Raw genomic sequence first — 6,153 nt, forward strand, 5'->3', positions numbered from 1 at the left:
ACATGATGTAAACATTGTAACAATGTATTTTCTGCAAGTGTCATTATACAAGTAGCGCAGCTACAAGCAGCACATAGCATGTCTAAGCATGAAATGCATGTGTTTAGCAGAAGGTGCAGATGAGCAGTGCATAGGAAATACGCCCTAGAAATTTAAAGTTTTTATAGGTTGTATCTGTTGTTGCCAAGAAGTAAACCACAATTACTAGATTGAACTGCAAGATAGGAAGCAAAATCTGTGCATAGAACACAGAAAAAAAATAGCTTTGCCATAAACTTACATTACAAAACGTATACAGAAACAAGGTTTTAAGAATTAAAATAACATTTTATAAGACTCATTCACTTGCATGTCTTTTGAAAAGAATTGGAATACACCCAAGGTCCACGCAGAGGTATGTTTTTGTTTAATTTTGAGTAAACCTTGGAAGCAGTCAACCCCTGGCTTCCAACATCTCTTAAATGCCCTAATGACACTTTTGTGCCATACTTTGAGTGTATTCTAACACCTGTTCAAGTAATAAAAAAAAAACAAACAAAAAAAAAAAACATTTAGCTTATCTGAGTAAGTGGGTCACCCCAAAATGTGCAGTAACTCAAGGAGTCCTATCAGTCCCTAAAAGAATTGGGGAGCGCTACCAGGCTCTACTACATGGCAAATAAAAGTAACTGAAATGAATGAGATCGAGAAAATGTCCCAGCATTATTCCCCAAAAAGTTACCAAAATGATTGCAACACAAAGCCTAACGGGAATGCCGGTGTGGTTACAAATAGTTCTGTACAGAGAAAGTTTTGCAATATGTCACTTTATTGTGCTTGTACTCTACTAACATTATTTCTGCAATGTCAGCTCAATTTCTGGGAATATAAGGAAAATGTACGTCTGTTTTTGTTTGTGTTTGATTAAACAAGGATAACGGCCAGCTATGATTGGTAATCTGGATAATATGTTACTGTTCAGGAAGAAATGCCAAATGGCATAAAAAAAATTGGTGAATTTCAAAAAGCAAAACCTAATAATCACTTGTCTTAAAGCTGAACTTGAGGCAAGTATCCACATTTTCTGTGAATGAATAGCTCAACAAATGCAGTTTGTTATTCCAAATATTGTAAATACTTTAAATTTAACTTGTTAAATGCCTTTTGTAATGTCCTGTAGAGGAGAAATTAGACTCCATGTGAATATTATACTGCTTAGTGCAATTAAGCATTTAAAGCCTGCTAAACTTTTTTAACTATTAATGCCAAAATCTTAAAGCAACTTCGAGCGGCACTCTTATTAAAAGCTTGTGAACTCCACTCACCTTTATGACACTGAGTAACAGAACTTATCTGTGACGTTTTATTACTAAGTTCATGAACTCTGTTGCTTTCTAAACTGAGTTGAACTGTGAAGCTTTTAATAACTCCTTTAGGATATACAGTAAGTATTGTTTTGTATTTAGGTGAACGTTATCTGCCAAATCTCACATTCAATCTGTGTGCATATATAGACACTTGTAAGTTTTTTATTCTTTAAAGACAAGACATAAATATCAAATAGCGTTTTAAATATTACAGTTTCTTGGTATGTAACATGTAATACTGGGGTATGTATTATTCTCTTCAGATAATAGTGTCCTGAGACAAATGGTCATATGTGTATATATCCTAACCACAGTGGATTGATAAACAACCGATCTGCAATGACTGCTGTTAACTCCTATAGTGGAGAGCACAGCGGGTTGCTCATCCCTTCCTCTTTATTGTAAAGAGGGGCACTGTGTGTATAGTGCTCATTCATTCATCTGCCACTACATCGTTTCAAGCTACAATCCTCTGACATCCATCAGACCAACTACTACCTGTTCTTGCCAAGGTCTGCCTGCTACTCGTCCTGAATCTGAGACTGACTATGGTACTTGTACCTCACTTTTTGGCTGGCTGCACCAGTGAATCTGGTGGCCTCAATCCGAGTGATCCACAGAAAAGTCCACTACTTGTGCTCTGTAGTACTCTGTTGCGTCAGCCACACCTTTCTTGAACTTAGAATACAGAGGACATGTGGTCTTAATAAATGGGGCTTCCAGATTCCGAAGTCCTGCTAAAAATGCCTATTAAAGCCTTCATTGTTTTAATAGAAGCTTTGATAAAAACAATTGTAAAAGCCTCAATTGAATTCAATAGGAGCTTTCATTGATATTTTTATACATGCGGGAAAACGTTGCCCATCCAAATCAATAAGCGTGTTTACCCACGTTTTTAGATTTTAAACGCAGCAAGGAGCGTTATCAAAAATGTGCCTTAAGGAAAGGCCCTGGTGTAGATTAACCCATTGGAATGAGAATTTTTATTATATAAACATACAAAACAATTACACATACACTCTGGGTTACTGCTGGGGAGGTTAAATGTATCCGATATTCAATAGTCTACTTAGAACCTAGGTAATGTAACAGTTTTGGGTTTAACAAAAATTAATCCCCAAAACACCCATCAGGGTCATCAATATATATGGCCTATTCTTGAAGAATATCAAAATATTTAACATTATCTTTAAACAATATCCAAGGAGCCCAGATAACGGAAAACCTTGAGGACATGTCGATAATCATGATACCTTCCTCCACCAAATAAAGCCACCCCTTTAATGAGTGCTCCCTTGGATCCTTCCAATTCTTAGGAATCTGAGCCCAAGCTGCATTAGCTGCAAAGGCACCAATGAACGTTTATATCTATCCCAGGGTATATTGGTACAATGAAAGTTCAAACCAAGGCGTGAACTCCAGTTATTATTTCAAAAATTTGAAGCACCTTTCTGCAGTACCTCTCAACCACTGGACAGAACCACCATATATGTGACATTGTACCACGCATACCACACCCTCTCCAACATAACAGAGATTCTTAGGAAGACATGCAATGTAGATTTTCAGGTACATAGTACCATCTAGGGAGAAGTTTAAAATTACCCTCCTGTATCTTAGCACATATCAATGTTTTATGGGACATCCACAAAATAACGTATTTTTCGGACTATAAGACGCACTGCCCTCCCCCCCCCCAGTGGGGGAAAAATGAGGGTGCATCTTATGGTCCAAATACAACCGGCCCTCGCTACCAAGGGGGGCCCAGCAGGTGGCTGCAGTTCCATCCAGCCTAGCATCCCCCCATGCAGCATGGCCCCTCCATTCTGCAGCCTCGTAAACACTGATACTGGGATTGTTCAGGGAGAGGGAGGGGAACAGCTGCAGTGCCGTTCCACCCTCTTCAAGGGTCCTTGCACTAAAATAATCAGGCAGTGCAGAAGGCCCTGCCTTACCCCTTCCTGCTGTTTCCTAGCAGCCCTGTCTATAGAGATGCTGGGGATATGTTTCAGTGTGAGAAGGCTCCGTGTAACAGTGAGGAGTGGGGCAGGCAGAGAGGACGGGAGGGCAGAATGGGGTGAGCAGTGCTGGGTTTCTTGTGCAGCACGTCATTCTCCTATGACGGGTGAGTTGTACTGTTAAATTCAGTTTCCCATTTTGCTAAGTAATCAGGAAACTTTGAGCCATTGAGATTACTTAAAAGTTTATATAGCATCGATAAAGTATGAGGTCTGTCCTCCCCATGTAACATCACTTCCATCAGAGTGAGGTCGGACCCAAACCATAAAGGGCGGGGTTAAGCTCTCACAAAATGGCATCATTTAATATATTGCCACTGATTTATCAGTTTTTATACCTCTGATGGAACAAGTTGTGTCAACGGGTAAACAGAATCCCCCATCACTACTTGATGTAACAGCAATGTAGAGTCTGGTGGATGTCCTATGAAAGAATTAGTGTGAAGCCCTGGAATAAAATAAGAATGACCGGTGCTTGGAAGTAAGGGAAAGTTATCTAACCATCCCTGTTGTCTGTGCAAAACATCCCAGCATCTCAGTGTAGTTAAGGTAAGGGGGAAGGTATCCAATCCTAAGGCTCTAAATTGTTTGGGAATCCAAATAACCCTACTCAAATTAGCCGAACAAAGTTCTAACTCCAAGGTCCCCCAGCCCTTAGAAAGGCCATCATACTTCCAATTAGGGATCCTATTTAAATAGAGGCCCTATGATACTGTTTAAAATCTGGAAGCCCCAAACCCCCATCTGTTTTAGGACAGAAAAGACATTGGCTTTTAAACGCTGGGGAAACAGCCCATATAGACTAAGCCTTACCCACCTAAAGCTATTATCATTTATAATGTCTTGCAATTGTCATCTGAAGGCGCATAAAGCTCTAGCAGACATAAAATAAAGTTAGTACAAACACTTTTTGTGTTGCTGCTTTAAGTTTATACAGCTGTGAAAGCACTTGAGTTCAGTACAAGGCGTTGCAGAAAGTTGCTTGGTCACATTCTGTTATTATTAGGCTGTACTTTGTATTGGTGAAAGGCAAACTGTCTCAGAGGTGAAGTGAGATCTGTGCGTACACTAAAAAGTAATTGACTGCTTGTGAAAATGTGGAAGCTGGACATTTTCTCTTTTCTGTCTTCTAATGCATTTTTGCTGGGAATCTTTGCTGTTATTTGCCTTTTGATCCTGGACCTAAAAAGCACAAAAAGCAATTAACGCTTCCCTCAAGGCCCCACTGGAGTACCAGTCCTGGGAAATATTATGCAGATAGAATTCAGAAATCTACATGTCTCTTTAAACCAGGTATGTTATGTAGCTTTACAGTCTAGTAGAATTTCCAAATCATTTTCAGTCATTTTTGTTGGGGTACTCAAGCAGAGACAACTAATAGCAGTATAGTTCCCAATAAAAAGGTATTTTTTTCACAGACCTTTTTAAATAAAATCATTCATTTTTGTATAGAGTGATGAAGACTTTTTATTTCTATCTAAATTTATATTGGAGTGTCCCTAACCTATTATTCTGGAGACAAAAAAAGTAAATTCATTTTACCACTAGGGAAATAAACATATCCCAGATAAAAACTCTATGTACATAGTCGATAATGATGAAGGCAAAAAAATCCTGATTCAATTTGCTTCAACAGGAGGAAAAATCATTCCTGATACCATGAGGCAATCAAATGTTCCCTGGATCAACAGTCACTGTTATTTTTACTTTAAATCCTTAATACCCTGTTATATTCTGTGCTTCTAGAAAAACATCCAGCTTCTTCTTAAAGCAATCTATAGTAACTTGTCGAAACTACTTCCTGAGAGAGACAATTCCACATTTTCACAGACCTTACAGTGAAGAATCCCTTCCTTATCCAGAGCTTAAACTTCTTTTCGTCCAGACGCAAAGAGTGCCCACTTGCTCTTTGTAATGATCTAAAAGTGATTAATTGGGAAGAGAGTTCTCTATATGGACCTTTTATATATTTATACAGGGTGATCATATCCCCCCCTTAAACCTCTCTTCTCAAGGGGGAATAGATTGAGTACAGCTAATCTCTCCTCATAGCTGAGCGCCTCCATTCCTTTTATTAGTTTAGTTGTCCTTCTTGTGAACTGGTGCCCAAAACTGGACTGCATATTCCAGGTGAGGTTGAACTAATGCTTTATTGTTGTTATTATTATTATTATTATTATTATTGTGCAGTGTTTTCATAGCACCACCATATTACATAATTCTGTACATTAAATAAGGGTAGCAAATGACAGATACAAAGACACAGAAAGAGAGAACCTTGCTCAAAAGAGCTTACAATCTAGAAGGGGGAAGTAGCATACAATAGTGGTGTATGGATTGGTGGATAAGTAGTGAGGGTTTAAGAGACAGATGACGACGCGTAGGCATGTTGGAAAATATACATTTTAAGACCTTGTGTGTGATGACGTTATGGTGAGGAATTCATTAGTAGGTCCCTGGAGGAGTGAAGAGCACAATTAGGGGAGTATTTTTCTATCAGGGTAGAAAGGTAGGTGGACAAGAGTTGTGGAGGGATTTGAAGGCGAAACACAGAAGCTTGAATTTGATTCAAGGGTGAAATGGAAGCCAGTGTGGAAAACTACAAATAGAAGCAACAGAAGAGGAGTGGTGGGAAGGATTGATAAGTCTGAGTGGAGCATTCATGATACATTGTAGAGGAGAGAGTCCGGTTAGTGGAATACCAGAGAGGAGGAGGTTACAGTAGTAAAGATAAGAGATGATAGGAGCATCTACAAGGAGTTTGGTGGTCTCAGGGGACAGGTAGGGGC

At 39.0% G+C, this 6,153-nt stretch overlaps 1 protein-coding gene across 1 annotated transcript in view; it reads left to right on the forward strand.

Moving 5' to 3' along the window:
* Positions 1-5,472: 5,472 nt before the first annotated feature.
* The window catches only part of LOC140336832 (cytochrome P450 2D15-like), a gene marked incomplete in the record, with an annotated part of 14,675 nt that continues 13,994 nt past the window's right edge, over positions 5,473-6,153 (forward strand). The window contains 1 exon segment of the mRNA XM_072420215.1: positions 5,473-5,494.

This window comes from Pyxicephalus adspersus, chromosome 8 (assembly GCF_032062135.1).
Source record: "Pyxicephalus adspersus chromosome 8, UCB_Pads_2.0, whole genome shotgun sequence".
NCBI classification, from domain to species: domain Eukaryota; kingdom Metazoa; phylum Chordata; class Amphibia; order Anura; family Pyxicephalidae; genus Pyxicephalus; species Pyxicephalus adspersus.